This window comes from Staurois parvus, unplaced genomic scaffold (genome assembly GCF_062004578.1).
Source record: "Staurois parvus isolate SC_StPar_1 unplaced genomic scaffold, SC_StPar_1.0 ptg001051l, whole genome shotgun sequence".
Taxonomy (NCBI): Eukaryota; Metazoa; Chordata; class Amphibia; order Anura; family Ranidae; genus Staurois; species Staurois parvus.
Genome location: NW_028318847.1, coordinates 4,581,276 through 4,604,536, shown reverse-complemented (window position 1 = coordinate 4,604,536; position 23,261 = coordinate 4,581,276). Strand labels below are relative to the sequence as shown.

Below are 23,261 nucleotides of genomic sequence, written 5' to 3'. Positions count from 1 at the left end.
TTGTAAAACATTTAAATAAAGATTAGTGGATACAATTAGACATTTATTTCAAAATATTTGCAGATTTTGAGTGTGGAAATGCTTCTATTCTAATCAAATGTTGTTCTACGATATTCCTAGTTTAAAATAATAACTGTAGATCATTTAAATGAGCTCATTGTTTTGAGTTCCATACAGAATAATCTAGTATGGGACACTGCAATTTATTAAAGAATTACATTTTCTAATATGGCCCTCTGATATCTTTAAATTTTATATTAAGGGCTAGTGTCAATGGGCTTTTTTCCACTTCATAACTGCTTCACTTCCCATATAAGTCTATGGGAATGCAAAAGCAGATGAAACAGGTCAAATACAAGATTATTTCATCTGTAATGATATGTGAATAATCCCGGAAGTATGTCAAACTGATAGCAAAAGCAGACTGCATTTGCTCAACAAAGCCAGTCGACATAGGCCCTTAATTTGCTGTAATACTTACACCCCCTTCAATAAAATGAAAGATACAGTTGTGTAATTAACTAGAGCTTTCAAAGTAACTGAAACTTCCAAGGATCAATGTGGCTGTTTTTGCCTCTTTTAAAATAAAAGGTTGGTAATCAGAAGGCAATGTGTGTCATGTTTATCAAATGGCAGTCTTAAACCTAGGAGGTGTTTCGTACACTCATGAATCAACAGCTTTTACACAATTAACTATGACTACTGTTATAAACCCACAAGAAATCAATATAGATTATTCAACATGGAGCAAAATGCAAAATCCATAATCAAGCAATTAGGTTTCATCTTGTATTGGTGTATCTTCAGATAAAGTGGATTCCATTTGGTTGTTATGGTTGCTGCTCTTAAGCTCCGAACACTATTTTGAATACAATCCTATTCATTCTTCACTGGAACAGGAAAGAGAATGCATTGTAGAGATTCAACCCTAGGTGGCAGCAGTGTTATTACATTCATTAAAAACAATCTCAGAAGCCATTTTCTTGTGACATCAACCTAAGCAAACAGAGATCACATCTCAATCCAAGCTTGAACATGTCTAAAAATTCTCTTCAACAAGTCCTTGGAGTTTGCAAATTCTTTCACCAGGCTGCTCTGAAATTCATGCTTTCACTCGTCTAGTGTTTTGGAAAAGACTGTACTATTACTTCCATAGCTGTCTGCATAGAAAAAATAATTTCCAGCCATCATCTTATTTCCAGCTGTTAAATGTCACACTTTTTAGCACAAAATGGCATCTACTTTTTATCCACAAAAATATAAACCAGATTTCATTAAGAAACTGCAGCTTTCACAATCTACACAATGCCTAGAATCGGCACCCCCCTTGTATATCATTAATTCAAACAAGCATTTGCAGTCTGTCCTGGATGTGTGAGTACATACAGCTAGATGCACACATACTGCACTGCCCTTTTAGTGATAGTGCCAGTTATAACATTTACCTGTTTTAAGACCTCAAATAGAAGACGACAAAAAGGGTAGATGTCTATTTGGCACCCCCACTTCCCCCAGTTATTCTAAGCCAGGGTTTTTCAACCAGGGTTCCGTGGAACCCTAGGGTTGCTCCAGGAGGTTGCCAGGGGTTCCTTGAGCAATTTTTGCCTCTCGGGTATGTTCCCACTGACACTATTGATCTTTTTAGCCATCTGTAAGGGGGTAATTCCTCCCAATGACCACAAGTGTAAGGAGCATTCTTACCTCTGATTATCACACTAATGTATCATGAATTGTAGATAAAGTCATTTTTAGCAGGGGTTCCCTGAGACTGGAAAGTCAAGGGTTCCTCTGAAAAGGTTGAGAAAGGCTGCTTTAAGCCCTAGCCAAAAGCTCAGGATACCATACTCAATACAGCATAAAGGTGATTTGGGTGCACTGATTCTTTAGACAGGCATTAACAATATTCTACACAAAAGAAAGCATAAAGAAATCTGAAAGCATTATCTTTATGTTGTCATGTTGTAAAGCGCCGCGCAAACTGTTGGTGCTATATAAATCCTGTATAATAATAATAGTAACCGCTTCCCATCCACCCTATAACAAAAGTACTGTTACAGGATGGCAAGATCATGTATGTATATGTATATATATATATATATATACACATATATATATATATATATATATATATATACACACATATATATATATATATATATATATATATATATACACACACACATACACATACACACACACACATACACGCACACGTGATTTTGCATTTCCGGGTAGGCGGCGCATGCGTCCTACCTGCGCCACCATTCGCTGCCGCCAATCACCAGGTCCCGGCCGGTGATGACTTGCCAGCGTCCAGCGATTGCCGACTATCTCCGAAGGGGAGGGGAGAACTGTTTGTAAACAAAAGTGTTCTCTCCCGTCAGCTCCTACACACTGATTTGCATGGCTGTGCACAGCACAGCCATGCAAAGCAGTGTGCTTACAGTGTGTGCTTACAGTGAAGCACAGAGACACAGCCCCTAGTAAAACAGCACACTGTTAACCCTTTGATTGCCCCACATGTTAACCCCTTCCTGCCCAGTGCCATTATGTCAGTGCTGTTTATTAGTGTCAGAATGCCCACCGCAGTCCCGTTATAAGTCGCTGATTGCCACCATTACACCAAAAAATGTACCGCCATTTGTAAACGCTATACCTTTCACGTAAACCAATTAATTTACACGTATTGGGATTTTTTTTTTTTTTTTAGCAAAGACATGTAGCAGAATACATTTTGGCCTACATTTATGCCGAAATTATATTTTTAAAATGTTTTTGGACATGTTTAATAGCAAAAGTCAAAATTAATGTTTTTTTCTCAAAATTGTCAGTAATTTTTTATTTCATAGTGCAAAAAATAAAAACCGCACAGGTGATCAAATACCACCAAAAGAAAGCACTATTCATGGGAAAAAAAGGACATAAATTTCATTTGGGTGCAGCGTTGCAGGACCACGCAATTGTCAGTTAAATTAACGCAACGCCGTACAACAAAAAATGTCCTGATCAGGAAGGGGGGTAAATCCTCTGGAGGACAAATGGTTAATAACGTTGAAGCAGCATTTTCTAGCACAGCTATAGCATGTTTTCCATAATAAAAACAATACAATACTCACAATTATCCATTAGAGCTTTGTCTATTATTACTCAGGGTAACAGAAAAAGTACTTATTTCAGCAACAATAATAAATAATTTATACAAAATTATAGAAATCATTTTTATACAGTCTGATTTCTATAATTTATACAAAATTATTAGAGATGAGCGAATCGAAGTAGGCGAAGTGGAATATTAGAAAAATTTAGATTCGCGCCGAATCCGAAAATAAGCAGACTTCAGATGCGCGAATCAAAATTTTTCCTAAAATGGCGGCGACATGTGCGGCGACGGAGCAGGGATGCCTGGGAAGGCACGCAGACAAGGCGCGCTGACCCATAATGCATTCATTCATGACATGTGATCGCATTAGCCAATCAGCAGCCAGCCAGCCAGCCAGCACTGTGTAATGGTCGAGCTATAAATGGCGGCCATTTTAGAATTCTCCATTTGCCTCCAGTCATTCAACAGAGGCAGACCTGGCTGTATTCAGGGAGAGAGTTAGGGACACAGAAACGTTACTTAGGGACATAGAAACGTTAGTTAGGGACACAGAAACGTTACTTAGGGCCACAGAAACGTTACTTAGGGCCACAGAAACGTTACTTAGGGACACAGAAACGTTACTTAGGGCCACAGAATCGTTACTTAGGGCCACAGAAACGTTACTTAGGGCCACAGAATCGTTACTTAGGGCCACAGAATTGTTACTTAGGGACAGACACAGAATTGTTACTGAGGGACACAGAATTGTTACTGAGGGCCACAGAACTGTTACTTAGGGCCACAGAAACGTTACTTAGGGCCACAGAATTGTTACTTAGGGACAGACACAGAATTGTTACTGAGGGACACAGAATTGTTACTGAGGGCCACAGAACTGTTACTTAGGGCCACAGAAACATTACTTAGGGCCACAGAATTGTTACTTAGGGACAGACACAGAATTGTTACTGAGGGACACAGAATTGTTACTGAGGGCCACAGAACTGTTACTTAAGGCCACAGAAACGTTACTTAGGGACACAGAATTGTTACTCAGGGACAGACACAGAATTGTTACTTAGGGACAGACACAGAATTGTTACTGAGGGGCACAGAATCGTTACTTATGGCCACAGAAACGTTACTTAGGGCCACAGAAACGTTACTTAGGGCCACAGAATTGTTACTTAGGGACAGACACAGAATTGTTACTGAGGGACACAGAATTGTTACTGAGGGCAACGGAACTGTTACTTAGGGCCACAGAAACGTTACTTAGGGACACAGAATTGTTACTTAGGGACAGACACAGAATTGTTACTGAGGGACACAGAATTGCTACTGAGGGCCACAGAACGGTTACTTAGGGCCACAGAACTGTTACTTAGGGCCACAGAAACGTTACTTAGGGACACAGAATTGTTACTCAGGGACAGACACAGAATTGTTACTTAGGGACAGACACAGAAACGTTACTTAGGGCCACAGAATTGTTACTTAGGGAAAGACACAGAATTGTTACTGAGGGACACAGAATTGTTACTGAGGGCCACAGAAACGTTACTTAGGGCCACAGAATTGTTACTTAGGGACAGACACAGAATTGTTACTGAGGGCCACAGAACTGTTACTTAGGGCCACAGAAACGTTACTTAGGGACACAGAATTGTTACTCAGGGACAGACACAGAATTGTTACTGAGGGCCACAGAAACGTTACTTAGGGCCACAGAAACGTTACTTAGGGCCACAGAATTGTTACTTAGGGCCACAGAATTGTTACTTAGGGACAAAGATTTGTTACTGAGGGCCACAGAACCGTTACTTAGGGCCACAGAAACGTTACTTAGGGACACAGAATTGTTACTCAGGGACAGACACAGAATTGTTACTGAGGGACACAGGATTGTTACTGAGGGCCACAGAACTGTTACTTAGGGCCACAGAAACGTTACTTAGGGCCACAGAAACATTACTTAGGGCCACAGAAACGTTACTTAGGGCTACAGAAACGTTACTTAGGGCCACAGAATCGTTACTTAGGGCCACAGAAACTTTACTTAGGGCCACAGAAACGTTACTTAGGGACAGACACAGAATTGTTACTGAGGGACACAGATTTGTTACTGAGGGCCACAGAACCGTTACTTAGGGCCACAGAAACGTTACTTAGGGACACAGAATTGTTACTCAGGGACAGACACAGAATTGTTACTTAGGGACACAGAATTGTTACTCAGGGACAGACACAGAATTGTTACTGAGGGACACAGAAACGTTACTTAGGGCCACAGAAACGTTACTTAGGGCCACAGAAACGTTACTTAGGGCTACAGAAACGTTACTTAGGGCCACAGAATCGTTACTTAAGGCCACAGAAACTTTACTTCGGGCCACAGAAACGTTACTTAGTGCCACAGAATTGTTACTTAGGGACAGACACAGAATTGTTACTGAGGGACACAGATTTGTTACTGAGCGCCACAGAACCGTTACTTAGGGCCACAGAAACGTTACTTAGGGACACAGAATTGTTACTCAGGGACAGACACAGAATTGTTACTGAGGGACACAGAATTGTTACTGAGGGACACAGAATTTTACTCAGCGACAGACACAGAATTGTTACTCAGGGACAGACACAGAATTGTTACTGAGGGACACAGAATTGTTACTCAGGGACACAGAATTGTTACTGAGGGACACAGAATTTTTACTGAGGGACACAGAATTGTTACTGAGGGACACAGAATTGTTACTGAGGGACACAGAATTGTTACTCAGGGACACAGAATTGTTACTCAGGGACAGACACAGAATTGTTACTGAGGGACACAGAATTGTTACTGAGGGACACAGAATTGTTACTCAGGGACACAGAATTGTTACTCAGGGACACAGAATTGTTACTGAGGGACACAGAATTGTTACTCAGGGACAGACACAGAATTGTTACTCAGGGACAGACACAGAATTGTTACTGAGGGACACAGAATTGTTACTGAGGGACACAGAATTGTTACTCAGCGACAGACACAGAATTGTTACTGAGGGACACAGAATTGTTACTCAGGGACAGACACAGAATTGTTACTCAGGGACAGACACAGAATTGTTACTGAGGGACACAGAATTGTTACTGAGGGACACAGAATTGTTACTCAGCGACAGACACAGAATTGTTACTCAGGGACAGACACAGAATTGTTACTGAGGGACACAGAATTGTTACTGAGGGACACAGAATTGTTACTCAGCGACAGACACAGAATTGTTACTCAGGGACAGACACAGAATTGTTACTGAGGGACACAGAATTGTTACTGAGGGACACAGAATTGTTACTCAGGGACAGACACAGAATTGTTACTGAGGGACACAGAATTGTTACTCAGGGACAGACACAGAATTGTTACTCAGGGACAGACACAGAATTGTTACTGAGGGACACAGAATTGTTACTGAGGGACACAGAATTGTTACTCAGCGACACAGAATTGTTACTCAGCAACACAGAATTGTTACTGAGGGACACAGAATTGTTACTGAGGGACACAGAATTGTTACTCAGGGACAGACACAGAATTGTTACTCAGGGACAGACACAGAATTGTTACCGAGGGACACAGAATTGTTACTCAGGGACGGACACAGAATTGTTACTCAGGGACAGACACAGAATTGTTACTGAGGGACACAGAATTGTTACTGAGGGACACAGAATTGTTACTCAGCGACAGACACAGAATTGTTACTCAGGGACAGACACAGAATTGTTACTGAGGGACACAGAATTGTTACTGAGGGACACAGAATTGTTACTCAGGGACAGACACAGAATTGTTACTGAGGGACACAGAATTGTTACTGAGGGACACAGAATTGTTACTCAGGGACACAGAATTGTTACTCAGGGACACAGAATTGTTACTCAGGGACACAGAATTGTTACTGAGGGACACAGAATTTTTACTGAGGGACACAGAATTGTTACTGAGGGACACAGAATTGTTACTCAGGGACAGACACAGAATTGTTACTGAGGGACACAGAATTGTTACTGAGGGACACAGAATTGTTACTCAGGGACACAGAATTGTTACTCAGGGACACAGAATTGTTACTCAGGGACAGACACAGAATTTTTACTCAGGGACACAGAATCGTTTAATTAAAGAGTATGTCAGACAACATGCATAGGAGTGGCAGAGGAGCGTGGCCAGGGGGCCCATGTTGGGACTACAGCGTTGCGGCAGCATATGCAGCGTCGCCATTTGGTGGCCTGGGAAAACCGTGATAAAGATACGGCGGTTCTGCCCGCCCCAGCCCCCGCTCCATCACCCGCTCCGTTACTTGCTCCGTCACCCGACGTCAATCGCCCTCTATCAGCCAGTCAAGGCTCCAACACCTCTGCTGAGGGGAGTTGTCGCTCGTTGGCATCTTCCGCTCGTTCAGATGCTCCTTCTCCTGCTACTCCTCTTCACGGATTCCGTCAGCAGTCTTTCTTGGAATCCGTTTCCAAGAGACAACAGTTTGCGAGCACGCACCCGACGGTGCAAAAGCTGAACGTCCTCCTGTCCAAGTTGCTGGTGCTGCAGTCCCTCCCTTTCCAAGTGGTGGACTCAGCACCTTTCCGAGAAATGATGGCTTGTGCCGCGCCGCGGTGGAGAGTGCCAAGCCGTCATTTCTTCGCCAAAAAGGCAGTGCCAGCCCTGCATTCACATGTAGAAGAGATGGTGGGCCAGTCGTTGAGCATGTCGGTCTCTGCCAAAGTGCACTGCAGCGCCGACGTATGGAGCTGTAACTACGGTCAGGGACAGTACATGTCATTTACGGCCCACTGGGTGAACGTGGTGCCATCACAGCCGCACCAGCAACTTGGACAGGTCACGCCGCTTTTGCCTCCACGTTTGCACGTCCTTGGTCCGGCAAAGATGTCTGCCTCTACCACCTCTTCTTCCGCCGTGTCCTCAGCCGCCACCCCCCGTGCCAAGTCCCATTACCCGACCGGCATATCACATGTGCAGGGCGCAACGGTGTCACGCTGTGCTGCACCTGGTATGCCTTGGCGAACGTAGTCACACAGGGGAGGAACTTCTGAGTGTAATGAACAGAGAAATCGACAGATGGCTGTCTCCGCGCAAACTTAAAATCGGAACCATGTTGACCGACAACGGAAAGAACATGGTGTCTGCTCTGCGTCAAGGAAGGTTGTGCCATGCACCATGCATGGCTCACGTGTTCAATCTGGTTGTCAAGCGGTTCCTAAAATCCACCATCCCACTGCAAGACATCCTTAAAATGTCACGTAAACTTTGCATGCATTTCAGCCATTCCTACACCGCAAAGCACACCCTCCTTGAGCTGCAGCGGCAGAACGGAATTCCACATCATCGCCTGATCTGCGACGTTGCAACAAGGTGGAATTCAACCCTACACATGTTAGACCGCCTTTACGAACAGCGAAAGGCCATCACCGATTTCCTGATGTTACAAGCGGATAAAGGTACTCCCCTGTGTAACTTCGATGTCAGCCATTGGCAGCTCATGTGTGACACCTGCCGCTTGCTCAGGCCCTTTGAGGAGGCCACGCTATTCGTGAGTCGGCAGGACTATGGGATGAACGACGTCATTCCTCTGTTGCACGTCCTGGAACAAATGCTGTTAACAATGGCTGGTCAGGGTGCGGTAGACGTGGCGCACAGATCTCAACGCCACATGACCCCTGTGGGGGCAGGACAGGAAGAAGAGGAGGAGGTAGAGGAGGACATTTGTGCTCAGGAATTATTGAGTGAAATGGGTGGTTTTTCCACTCAGCGGACAGGAGTGGAGGAGCAGGAGCATCTGGTAGAGGAGGAGGAGGAGGAGACAGAGGACCCAGATGCACCGTGGCAGTATGCTGTGGAGATGGAGGCAGGGAGTCCCTCGCATTCCTTGGCACAAATGGCCCATAGCATGCTCGCTTGCTTGCGTAGCGACAGTCGAATAATAACCATCAGACAGAGGGATGACTTTTGGCTGTCCACCTTGTTGGACCCTCGCTACCGTTCAAAAATGGTGGCCTTTTTCACACCTGCTGAGAGGGAGGCCAAAATAACGTACTATAAAAACCACCTATGTAGTCAGTTGGTCTCTGCCTTTCTGCGCCAACGTCAATCCTCAGACACTGTGGGCCCTGTGCGCTCGCGTTCCGCTGCCATGGCAGCAGGGGAGGGGTGGGGTGGTAGGAGCAGTGGCAGCTCCACCAGCAGCGGCTGCCTCAGTCTGCAGTCGATGATGAGTAGCTTTCTTCACCAGCGCAGTGAGGAAACTACTAACCAGCCGCAGCAGCAGCAGCAGCAGCAGCATCAGGTGGACCTGGAGCAGGACCTCAAACAACAGGCTTGGGCCTACTTGGACAGCACCCTGCCAACCGAGGTAGACAATCCCCTTGACTACTGGGCAACGAAACTTGACCTTTGGCCCCAACTAGCTGAATTTGCCCTTGAAAGGCTGTCATGCCCGGCCAGTAGCGTGGCATCGGAGCGCGTGTTTAGTGCGGCAGGAGGTATAGTAACTCCGCGGAGGACACGACTGTCCACCCAAAGTGTGGAGAGACTCACGTTTGTGAAAATGAATCAGGCGTGGATTAGTCTGGATTTCAAACCACCAATTCCTGACACAACTGACTAAATCCGCCATGAATCATGCCCCAAACATGTGCCACTTTCAGGTCTCCTCACACTGCTGGTGTGTTCCATTTTTTGTCATAGGGTGCTGGCAGATTACGGGCCTCCCATAGCTGCTGCCAGGCCCCTAATCTGCCATGGGCCCCTATACCGCCTCCTCATGCTGCTGCCAGGTCCAGAGTCTCTCATGGGTCCCTGTACGGCCTCCCATTACTGCTGTCTCCATCGCCACACTCTGCCATGTGCCACTTTCAGGTCTCCTCACACTGCTGGTGTGTTCCATTTTTTGTCATAGGGTGCTGGCAGATTACGGGCCTCCTATAGCTGCTGCCAGGCCCCTAATCTGCCATGGGCCCCTATACCGCCTCCTCATGCTGCTGCCAAGTCCAGAGTCTCTCATGGGTCCCTGTACGGCCTCCCATTGCTGCTGTCTCCATCTCCACACTCTGCCATGTGCCACTTTCAGGTCTCCTCACACTGCTGGTGTGTTCCATTTTTTGTCATAGGGTGCTGGCAGATTACGGGCCTCCCATAGCTGCTGCCAGGCCCCTAATCTGCCATGGGCCCCTGTACCGCCTCCTCATGCTGCTGCCAGGTCCACAGTGTCTCATGCCATGTGCCACTTTCAGGTCTCCTCACACTGCTGGTGTGTTCCATTTTTTGTCATAGGGTGCTGGCAGATTACGGGCCTCCTATAGCTGCTGCCAGGCCCCTAATCTGCCATGGGCCCCTATACCGCCTCCTCATGCTGCTGCCAAGTCCAGAGTCTCTCATGGGTCCCTGTACGGCCTCCCATTGCTGCTGTCTCCATCGCCACACTCTGCCATGTGCCACTTTCAGGTCTCCTCACACTGCTGGTGTGTTCCATTTTTTGTCATAGGGTGCTGGCAGATTACGGACCTCCCATAGCTGCTGCCAGGCCCCTAATCTGCCATGGGCCCCTATACCGCCTCCTCATGCTGCTGCCAAGTCCAGAGTCTCTCATGGGTCCCTGTACGGCCTCCCATTGCTGCTGTCTCCATCGCCACACTCTGCCATGTGCCACTTTCAGGTCTCCTCACACTGCTGGTGTGTTCCATTTTTTGTCATAGGGTGCTGGCAGATTACGGGCCTCCCATAGCTGCTGCCAGGCCCCTAATCTGCCATGGGCCCCTGTACCGCCTCCTCATGCTGCTGCCAGGTCCACAGTGTCTCACGCCATGTGCCACTTTCAGGTCTCCTCACACTGCTGGTGTGTTCCATTTTTTGTCATAGGGTGCTGGCAGATTACGGGCCTCCTATAGCTGCTGCCAGGCCCCTAATCTGCCATGGGCCCCTATACCGCCTCCTCATGCTGCTGCCAAGTCCAGAGTCTCTCATGGGTCCCTGTACGGCCTCCCATTGCTGCCGTCTCCATCGCCACACTCTGCCATGTGCCACTTTCAGGTCTCCTCACACTGCTGGTGTGTTTTATTTTTTGTCATAGGGTGCTGGCAGATTACGGGCCTCCCATAGCTGCTGCCAGGCCCCTAATCTGCCATGGGCCCCTGTACCGCCTCCTCATGCTGCTGCCAGGTCCACAGTGTCTCATGCCATATGCCACTTTCAGGTCTCCTCACACTGCTGGTGTGTTCCATTTTTTGTCATAGGGTGCTGGCAGATTACGGGTCTCCTATAGCTGCTGCCAGGCCCCTAATCTGCCATGGGCCCCTATACCGCCTCCTCATGCTGCTGCCAAGTCCAGAGTCTCTCATGGGTCCCTGTACGGCCTCCCATTGCTGCTGTCTCCATCGCCACACTCTGCCATGTGCCACTTTCAGGTCTCCTCACACTGCTGGTGTGTTCCATTTTTTGTCATAGGGTGCTGGCAGATTACGGGCCTCCCATAGCTGCTGCCAGGCCCCTAATCTGCCATGGGCCCCTGTACCGCCTCCTCATGCTGCTGCCAGGTCCACAGTGTCTCATGCCATGTGCCACTTTTAGGTCTCCTCACACTGCTGGTGTGTTCCATTTTTTGTCATAGGGTGCTGGCAGATTACGGGCCTCCTATAGCTGCTGCCAGGCCCCTAATCTGTCATGGGCCCCTATACCGCCTCCTCATGCTGCTGCCAGGTCCAGAGTCTCTCATGGGTCCCTGTACGGCCTCCCATTGCTGCTGTCTCCATCGCCACACTCTGCCATGTGCCACTTTCAGGTCTCCTCACACTGCTGGTGTGTTCCATTTTTTGTCATAGGGTGCTGGCAGATTACGGGCCTCCCATAGCTGCTGCCAGGCCCCTAATCTGCCATGGGCCCCTGTACCGCCTCCTCATGCTGCTGCCAGGTCCACAGTGTCTCACGCCATGTGCCACTTTCAGGTCTCCTCACACTGCTGCTGTGTTCCATTTTTTGTCATAGGGTGCTGGCAGATTACGGGCCTCCTATAGCTGCTGCCAGGCCCCTAATCTGCCATGGGCCCCTATACCGCCTCCTCATGCTGCTGCCAAGTCCAGAGTCTCTCATGGGTCCCTGTACGGCCTCCCATTGCTGCTGTCTCCATCGCCACACTCTGCCATGTGCCACTTTCAGGTCTCCTCACACTGCTGGTGTGTTCCATTTTTTGTCATAGGGTGCTGGCAGATTACGGGCCTCCCATAGCTGCTGCCAGGCCCCTAATCTGCCATGGGCCCCTATACCGCCTCCTCATGCTGCTGCCAAGTCCAGAGTCTCTCATGGGTCCCTGTACGGCCTCCCATTGCTGCTGTCTCCATCGCCACACTCTGCCATGTGCCACTTTCAGGTCTCCTCACACTGCTGGTGGGTTCCATTTTTTGTCATAGGGTGCTGGCAGATTACGGGCCTCCCATTGCTGCTGCCAGGCCCGTAATCTGCCATGGGCCCCCGTACCGACTCCTCATGCTGTGACGTTGCAACAAGGTGGAATTCAACCCTACATATGTTAGACCGCCTTTACGAACAGCGAAAGGCCATCACAGCTTTCCTGATGTTAAAAGCGGATAAAGGTACTCCCTGTGTAACTTAGATGTCAGCCATTGGCAGCTCATGCGTGACACCTGCGCTTGCTCAGGCCCTTTGAGGAGGCCACGCTATTCGTGAGTCGGCAGGACTATGGGATGAACGACGTCATTCCTCTGTTGCACGTCCTGGAACAAATGCTGTTAACAATGGCTGGTCAGGGTGCGGTAGACGTGGCGCACAGATCTCAACGCCACATGACCCCTGTGGGGGCAGGACAGGAAGAAGAGGAGGAGGTAGAGGAGGACATTGGTGCTCAGGAATTATTGAGTGAAATGGGTGGTTTTTCCACTCAGCGGACAGGAGTGGAGGAGCAAGAGCATCTGTTAGAGGAGGAGGAGACAGAGGACCCAGACGCACCGTGGCAGTATGCTGTGGAGATGGAGGCAGGGAGTCCCTCGCATTCCTTGGCACAAATGGCCCATAGCATGCTCGCTTGCTTGCGTAGCGACAGCCGAATAACCATCAGACAGAGGGATGACTTTTGGCTGTCCACCTTGTTGGACCCTCGCTACCGTTCAAAAATGGTGGCCTTTTTCACACCTGCTGAGAGGGAGGCCAAAATAACGTACTATAAAAACCACCTATGTAGTCAGCTGGTCTCTGCCTTTCTGCGCCAACGTCCATCCTCAGACACTGTGGGCCCTGTGCGCTCGCGTTCCGCTGCCATGGCAGCAGGGGAGGGGTGGGGTGGTAGGAGCAGTGGCAGCTCCACCAGCAGCGGCTGCCTCAGTCTGCAGTCGATGATGAGTAGCTTTCTTCACCAGCGCAGTGAGGAAACTACTAACCAGCCGCAGCAGCAGCAGCATCAGGTGGACCTGGAGCAGGACCTCAAACAACAGGCTTAGGCCTACTTGGACAGCACCCTGCCAACCGAGGTAGACAATCCCCTTGACTGCTGGGCAACGAAACTTGACCTTTGGCCCCAACTAGCTGAATTTGCCCTTGAAAGGCTGTCATGCCCGGCCAGTAGCGTGGCATCGGAGCGCGTGTTTAGTGCGGCAGGAGGTATTGTAACTCCGCGGAGGACACGACTGTCCACCCAAAGTGTGGAGAGACTCACGTTTGTGAAAATGAATCAGGCGTGGATTAGTCTGGATTTCAAACCACCAGTTCCTGACACAACTGACTAAATCCGCCATGAATCATGCCCCAAACATGTGCCACTTTCAGGTCTCCTCACACTGCTGGTGTGTTCCATTTTTTGTCATAGGGTGCTGGCAGATTACGGGCCTCCCATAGCTGCTGCCAGGCCCCTAATCTGCCATGGGCCCCTGTACCGCCTCCTCATGCTGCTGCCAAGTCCACAGTGTCTCATGCCATGTGCCACTTTCAGGTCTCCTCACACACTGCTGGTGTGTTCCATTTTTTATCATAGGGTTCTGGCAGATTACGGGCCTCCTATAGCTGCTGCCAGGCCCCTAATCTGCCATGGGCCCCTGTACCGCCTCCTCATGCTGCTGCCAGGTCCACAGTGTCTCATGCCATGTGCCACTTTCAGGTCTCCTCACACACTGCTGGTGTGTTCCATTTTTTGTCATAGGGTGCTGGCAGATTACGGGCCTCCCATTGCTGCTGCCAGGCCCGTAATCTGCCATGGGCCCCTGTACCGCCTCTTCATGCTGCTGCCAGGTCCAGAGTGTGTCATGGGTCCCTGTACGGCCTCCCATTGCTGCTGCCAGGAGGCAGCAGGGTCGCAGCAGTGTCAGTGGAGGCAAACGGCCACGGAGTAGAGCACCAGCTCCACTGCAGCCTACCACCACGGCCAGTAGTGGTGCCGGTGTGCACGGAGGAAGTAGCAGTCAGCCAGTGAGGAGTAGCGGGGGCAAAGTTTCCTACTCGGCGGTGTGGCAATTTTTCGTCAAGCCGCCCGAGGAAGTAAACGTAGCCGTATGTCGACTATGTGGCCAGAAAGTCAAGCGTGGCCAGGGGGCCCATGTTGGGACTACAGCGTTGCGTCAGCATATGCAGCGTCGCCATTCGGTGGCCTGGGAAAACCGTGATAAAGATACGGCGGTTCTGCCTGCCCCAGCCCAGGGTTCCATTTTGTCATAGGGTGCTGGCAGATTACGGGCCTCCCATTGCTGCTGCCAGGCCTTAATCTGCCATGGGCCCCTGTACCGCCTCCTCATGCTGCTGCCAGGTCCACAGTGTCTCATGGGTCCCTGAACCGCCTCCCATTGCTGCTGTCTCCATCGCCACACTCTGCCATGTGCCACTTTCAGGTCTCCTCACACTGCTGGTGTGTTCCATTTTTTGTCATAGGGTGCTGGCAGATTACGGGCCTCCCATAGCTGCTGCCAGGCCCCTAATCTGCCATGGGCCCCTGTACCGCCTCCTCATGCTGCTGCCAGATCCAGAGTCTCTCATGGGTCCCTGTACGGCCTCCCATTGCTGCTGTCTCCATCGCCACACTCTGCCATGTGCCACTTTCAGGTCTCCTCACACGCTGCTGGTGTGTTCCATTTTTTGTCATAGGGTGCTGGCAGATTACGGGCCTCCCATTGCTGCTGCCAGGCCCCTAATCTGCCATGGGCCCCAGTACCGCCTCCTCATGCTGCTGCCAGGTCCACAGTCTCTCATGGGTCCCTGTACGGCCTCCCATTGCTGCTGTCTCCATCGCCACACTCTGCCATGTGCCACTTTCAGGTCTCCTCACACACTGCTGGTGTGTTCCATTTTTTGTCATAGGGTGCTGGCAGATTACGGGCCTCCCATTGCTGCTGCCAGGCCCGTAATCTGCCATGGGCCCCCGTACCAACTCCTCATGCTGCTGCCAGGCCCGTAATCTGTCATGGGCCCCTGTTGTCGCTTGTTGGCATATTCCGCTCGTTCAGATGCTCCTTCTCCTGCTACTCCTCTTCACGGATTCCATCAGCAGTCTTTCTTGGAATCCGTTTCCAAGAGACAACAGTTTGCGAGCACGCACCCGACGGTGCAGAAGCTGAACGTCCTCCTGTCCAAGTTGCTGCTGCCAGGCTCGTAATCTGTCATGCGCCCCTGTACCGCCTCCTCATGCTGCTGCCAGGTCCAGAGTGTGTCATGGGCCCCCGTACCGACTCCTCATGCTGCTGCCAGGCCCGTAATCTGTCATGGGCCCCTGTACCGCCTCCTCATGCTGCTGCCAGGTCCAGAGTGTGTCATGGGTCCCTGTACGGCCTCCCATTGCTGCTGCCAGGCCCGTAATCTTCCATGGGCCCCCGTACCAACTCCTCATGCTGCTGCCAGGCCCGTAATCTGTCATGGGCCCCTGTACCGCCTCCTCATGCTGCTGCCAGGTCCAGAGTGTGTCATGGGTCCCTGTACGGCCTCCCATTGCTGCTGTCTCCATCGCCACACTCTGCCATGTGCCACTTTCAGGTCTCCTCACACTGCTGGTGGTTTCCATTTTTGTCATAGGGTGCTGTATGGCCTCCCATTGCTGCTGCCTCCACCGCCACACTGTGGCTCCACACTCTGGTTTTGGCCCCGTGACTGCCCAAATGAGTGAAGTGTGCGGTGATTCTAAGATCGATGGCACTCATCTGCATGTCATACTGACTGTCAGTATTATTTCTCTTCCCCAGCAGACTCCAAGGGCATTTAAATTAAAGGTACAGTGTTCTGCACTAATATAAAGGCTCTCTGAAGCCTAGAAACACCCTTTTATAAGTTAAATTCGCAGCGAATATATTCGACTCGAATCGAAATTTTTTCACGAATTCGCCGAATCAGTCGAATCGAATTTTTGAATAATTCGCTCATCTCTAAAAATTATAGAAATCATTTTTATACAGTCTGATTTCTATAGTATTCACCCTATGCTGAGAGTATTGGCATATGTGTTACCTTTTACCTTGTATAGCACCAACACATACTGTGTGAACAGTATTTGGCACGTCTATTTAGTATGTAAATATGTAATTAGTATGTTCTGTAAATATAGCAGTCTTACATATATGAATATATGCATTTGGTTTATTATGACTGATTCTGATTAAATTATTTTGTTCAACAGCACCTCTGCACTCCTGATAAAACTATGTAGGAAACGCATCAAGTGCACAATAACTAAACCCCTAAAGTAAGAGTAGCAGTAATGTGATATTGCAATCCATATGAAGAATATCTTTGATGTATTGCTTATATTTTAAAGTATATTGTGGACCACATTTACAATGTTATTGGGATGATTATATCACAGGTTTCTGTTTGCTATAAACCAGGGGTGTCCATCCTGCGTCCCAAGACAGCTATGAATGCGGCTCAACTTTTTTATTTGGAATATTTTTTTTTTTTTAAATGTATCTACACTTAGGAAACATATGCGGCCAAAAAAACAATTGACAGTGTCTCTTTACTGGACTTTTTGTAAGTTTTATCTTCCCAAAGAAAAAATTTCCCATTCTTCACAATTAAACCTTCATGTCATCAATTTTTGGCAGCACCTATTTTTGTGAACAACTATTTTCAAGCATGAAGCACACAAAAGGGAAAAATTAGAACTAAAAAATCTGATAACCTTCAGAATTCATTGAAAATTGCTACTACATCCATCGAATGAGATATTGATAAATTTGTTTATTAAAAACAGTGCCAAATATTGTACTAATTTTATGATGCCTTCTTTTACTTTTATAATACAAAATATTACAAAAAAAGTTGTAATACTCATTACATACTATCTAGATCAGTGACCATTAACTTGTAATCCGCCTGACTTTTTTTCCCCATCAGCTATCCTTATTGTTAGTGTTCTGTATATTATCATTGTGTTGAGTAGGGAACCATTTGTTTGGTGTTCGTTGCGACTGCACCTGTTTTTATTATTCGTTTCAACAAGAATAGGGAGTGTTTTGGTATTAAAGATTTTCCATCAACCACTGCAGCCATTTTAGCTTCCTGAAGAACATCAGATAAGGTCTCCTCCATTCTCCCTTTCATACACATATGCCTGTAAGGTAATTTGTTGTGTTTATTAAAGTTACATATATATCCAGATTGCATTTAAATGTATTTAATGTGATTTATAGGTAGCTGTTTGCAAGAAAGGTGTTCATAGTATGCATTTGTAAAAGTCATGTACAAGTATATTGTAACTTCAGTTTATGTAATTGTATTGCAGTTTTACAGAACTATTCAAAAAAGTAAATTCAGTTTTGGAATTAAACACAACACTGCTTCTGTTAGTTTTGATAGCTGTCGGTTAACCGTTAGTAGGACAGCATAATAAATAGACATCTGTATATAGGCAAAGATAAAATGAGCTTAACGTAAAAGAATCCACACAAAAACTGTACTTGGGACTGCAGTCCACTTTAATTCATATATCATGGATCCAGATAGGAGTGTGGACATTCCACACAAAACTTCAAAGACCAGGTCTTACATGTCTGGCTCCAGATATTGAGTGCGTTCTAGCAGATTATAAGTCAGTTCTGCAGGCCTCAGAGCAAGAGCAAAGGCAGAAGCAGCACAAGCAGAGGCCTTATATGCTCAAAAATAAGCTGACTTGATGAGGCAGAAAGTATAGTTAGAATCCAACTCTTGGAGGCAGAAAGCAGAGCTAGAAGCTTGTATGCATGTGCTGCAGACTTAGATGGCAGCATCAGCAGAAGTCGCAGTATAAAAAAAATGCGGTTGGCACAGAAGGAGATTGGTTCCAAGATCTTGAGGAAACAGCAACGCATTATTCAGCGCAAAAAGACTCAGGAACATATGTACAGAACCATGCTCCAGACCAAGTTAGAACAGAGTATGCTTCTATCAAGCCTATCTGCAACACATTCCCACAGTTTCCTAACTTGACATACTGACAGCCCTCTCCAGATATACCTGTACTGTCCCCTGCTTTCCACAATAATTCTGAAGCTGTCACACGTTCAAGGAAACAGACGATGTTAACCCTCAGCATTAACCACGCAACATGGGTTACCATGTATCCTCCTTCGGAAATGGTCCGATCCTCAGGGACAACTGATCTAGCAAAGCACCTAATTCACCAAGAATTAGTGAGCACAAGGCTACTAACATTTGATGATCTCCCCGAGAACTATTGGACATGGAAGACATCTTTCCAAGGCATCATCAGAGATCTCAGTCTTATGGCTAGAGAAGAGCTAGATCTGCTATCAAAGTGGCTTGGACCAGAGTCATCTTGACAGGCCAAGAGAATCAGGTTTCTACACATTCAGGATCCAGCTGCTGCGGTTAAAATGGTATGGCAGAAAATAGAGGACTGTCATGGCAGCCCTGAAGCTATTGAGAACACTGTTGAAGAAACTGGAAAACTTCCCTAAAATCTCTAACAAAGACAACCTAATGTTAAAAGAACACAGCACGTGGGATTAAAACAATGACTGAAATGCTCTCATACAGTCTGCAAGATAAGTGGACTTCTCAAGGCTCCAAGTACAAGGAAGCTCATTCAATTTATTCACCTAGTTTATCGTCAACCAAGCAGACAAGCAATGACCCTAGCTTTAAATTCTCGATGTTCAGTAACCAGGATGTCAAACGCAGAGAAGATAGGGGCAAAGCATGGCAACAGACCATCAGTGTCAGTCAGAAAGATAGAGCTGTGAGCCGCTGATACAGCTTTACATCTTAACAACTCTAAAAAGAAGCCAATGGACCCAGACAGTTCATGTCCAATCCATAAAAAACACACCCACTGTCAAAGTATTATGGGTTCAGAAGCAAGCACATTGATGAACATAGAGATTACCTGAAGGAAAATGCTATCTGCTTCAAATGTTGTGCATCCAAACACATTGCTAAAAACTGCAAGGCCAGTATAATATGCAGAGAGTACAGTAGTGACCAGCATACGTCGGCCCTGCAGTCAGGTCCAGTCCCTTGGGCAACAGAGACTCTGGTAACCAACAAACAGCCAGGCAAGGAGGTAGATGAACCTACCACATGAACTGTTGTATCCAAGTGTACGGAGGTATGTGCAGAAGGGGCGAGGCCCAGATCACATTCCAAGATTTGTTTAGCGACTGTATACCCCTCTAACAAACCCGACTGTTCAGTGAAAACATGCTCAGGTACTATGGTAAAACCAGAACGTAGGGCATCGAACTTCACTGTTCAGTCTGTTGATAAGAAAACACACATAAAATTTCCCACTCGCGTTGAATGTGACATGATGTCTAATGACAGGTTAGAAATACCAACCCCCGAGATTACATAGCACTTCCCTCATCTGAAAACCTTAATAGATAAGATGCCCACAATTGATTCTAATGTCCAAATACATCTCTTGCTAGGAAGAGATATTCTCAGGGTGCAAAAGGTGTGTGAGCAGATTAACAGACCCCATAACTCTCCTTATGCATAATGTTTGGATTTAGGTTGGGTCATAGTTGGAGAAGTATGTTTAAGTGGGACTCACATACCAGCATATGTAACCTCATTTAAGACAAACATGCTGCCTAATGGACACCCTTTTCTATTCAATCCATGCACCAGCCATATGCAAGTAAACAAGATCTTTAATGCTTGCCAACTACAGCCACGCACTCCAATATGCCATTCAGGGACCACAGCTTGTAGCAGCGACAGTTTAGGTGCCGTGTTCACGAAAACACTAAAAATGATGAAAGACCTGCTATGTCCACCGAAGATCATATGTTCCTTGATGTAGTTGAAAAGGAGAGGTTTGTGGACAAAGCAAACCACTGGGTAGCACCCCTACCATTTTGCTCACTACGCCCTAGACTACAAAACAGGGAGCAAGCGCAGAATAAACTCCTTGTTCTACAGCACTCCTTTGCAAGAAAACCTGAAATGAAAGACATTTTGCTAACTTTATGCAAGAGATCTCTGATCATGACCAAGCAGAACCTTCCACACCAATGAAACCAGGTTAAAAGGATTGGTACCTACCAATCTTTGGCATCTATCACCCTCAAAAACCAGGGCAGATCAGAGTCATTTTTTATTCTAGTGCTCATTATGGACGGTATCTCATTGAATCATGCACTTCTTAGCGACCCTGATTTGAATAACATGCTGCTAGGTGTCCTTATACGTTTATGCAAAGAGCAAGCTGCAGTTACTAATGATGTGTAACAAATGTTTTACTATTTCGTGCTTAGAGAAGATAACCACAACTACTCGAGGTTCCTTTGGTTTCAAGGTAATGACCTCAAAGAAATTACAGAGTTTAGGATGAAAATACAGTGCCTTGAAAAAGTATTCATACCCCTTGAAATGTTCCACATTTTGTCAGGTTACAACCAAAACCGTAAATGTATTTTATTGGGATTTTATGTAATAAACCAACACAAAGTGGCTCAAAATTGTGAAGTGGAAAGAAAATGATAAATGGTTTTCAAAATATTTTGCAAATAAATATCTGAAAAGTGTGGCGTGCATTTGTATTCAGCCCCCCTGAGTCAATACTTTGTAGACCCACCTCTTACTGCAATTACAGCTGCAAGTTTTTTGAGGGTATATCCCTACTAGCTTTGCACATCTAGAGAGTGACATTTTTGCCCATTTTTCTTTGCAAAATAGCTCAAGCTCTGTCAGATTGGATGGAGAGATTATGCAATTTTCAAGTCTTGCCACAGATTCTCAATTGGATTTAGGTCTGGACTTTGACTGGGCCATTCTAACACATTAATGTGATTTCATCTAGACCATTCCGTTGTAGCTCTGGCTGTATGTTTAGGGTCGTTATCCTGCTGGAAGGTGATCCTCCGCCCCAGTCTCAAGTCTTTTGCAGACTCTAACAGGTTTTCTTCTAAGATTGCCCTGATTTTGGCTCCATCCATTTTCTCATCAACTCTGACCAGCTTCTCTGTCCCTGCTGAAGAAAAGCATTTCCACAACATGATGCTGCCACCACCATGGTTCATGGTGGGGATGGTGTGTTCAGGGTGATGTGCAGTGTTAGTTTTTCGCCACACATAACATTTTGCTTTTAGGCCAAAAAGTTAAATTTTGGTCTCATCTGACCAGAGCACCTTCTTCCACATGTTTGCTGTGTCCCACACAACTGCAAAAAGGACTTCTTATGGCTTTCTTTCAACAATGGCTCTCTTCTTGCCACTCTTCCTTAACCACTTCAGTACTGGGCACTTTTACTCCCTTCCTGCCCAGGCCAATTTTCAGCTTTCAGCTCTGTCGCACTTTGAATGACAATTGCGCCGTCATGCAACACTGTATCCATATGAAATTTTTATCATTTTTTTTCACACAAATAGAGCTTTCTTTTGGTGGTATTTAATCACCACTCGATTTTTTATTTTTTGCTAAACAAAAAAATAACTGAAACTTTTGAAAAAAAAACAAGGTATGGTCCCCTCTTGGCCTGCTGGCTGTAGTGACTGATCCAGATAAAATCTACCTCTGCCCAAAAAGGGATGTAAGAACAGGCTACAAGTCATGGGAACACGTTCACAAGAGATCTTCAGAGAGAACGAGAGGCACAAGTATTACCTAAGGACACTAACTAAAAATGGAGGCTTATCTGAGCTGGGAGAGGTTATGTCTGGGTTATTCCTTCTTTTTTTTAGCCAATGTCCATTCGCTTGGAAGTGGTAGCATAGGTAGCTATAAATATAAAATCTTCTGTGTCTGTGATGTACAATTAAGAAATACAGGTTTGGCAGTTGCCCCATCTCTACCTATAAAATTCATTCATATTGACGAGTCAGATTGTATTTAGCCATGACTGTAGATGCCTAAATCAGCTTCAAACCAATCTGCCCAATGCAATCAAGAATTTACCAGTCTCCATTGGAATTATTGCCCAGTTACAAAAAAAATTTAAAAAGATCCTCGTATTGCTTTATTTGCTCTTTTAACTGACAGAGCATCTCAACACCTATTGTATCTGAAGCAAAGCTGGTTTGAAGAGGGCAAGAAAGGCCTTGCAAAGTTTGGGTTCTCAAATCTTCACTCAATAGTTACCTGGTGTACATGGCCAGGCCATATATTGCAAATTTAATTCACACTCACTGAGAACATCAGTTTTAAAAGGTCACTAGGTGCTTCATTAATGGACTAGGATGCACTAACATGACATAAGACTGCAGGAAAGATGTTCACAATTCTGTACCACAGCTATGTCACCAATGACTTCAAAAGCAATTGTCCAGGGTTTGTTTATGCCTGGCTTCCATATTTCCTATATGCTTCACAAGTTACTTTTAGTAAGATTCTCCAAATGTGTGTAACCTGTTTGATTAATGATGTAGTGGTGATATTTTATAAGATTTGGCATCATTCAAAGAGAGAAGGGAGCTAAAGTATTTCTATAAAACTAGAATATTGTGCTCAGTTTAGGAGTTCAATGTAGCATTCTTTATTCCCTTCAAAATGTTATACATGTACAGAGATCCAAAAAACTATCTTATGCCAGACTAATGCAAATAATTGTTTTATAGGGATTGCCAAAATAAATACAGGTTTTTTTTTTTGTTTTTTTTTTAAATATATCAGAATATTATACACATTCTATTTACAAGCTAAACAGCTTGTTCAGGACACCACAGATGGAACCTAGATGGGATATATGCATTTACA

The 23,261-nt window shown here is 46.3% G+C and overlaps 1 protein-coding gene across 6 annotated transcripts in view; it reads right to left on the bottom strand.

Annotated features, from left to right (window-relative positions):
* The window catches only part of MUS81 (MUS81 structure-specific endonuclease subunit), a 307,431-nt gene that overhangs the window by 165,493 nt on the left and 118,677 nt on the right, over nucleotides 1-23,261 (bottom strand). The window lies entirely within an intron of this gene.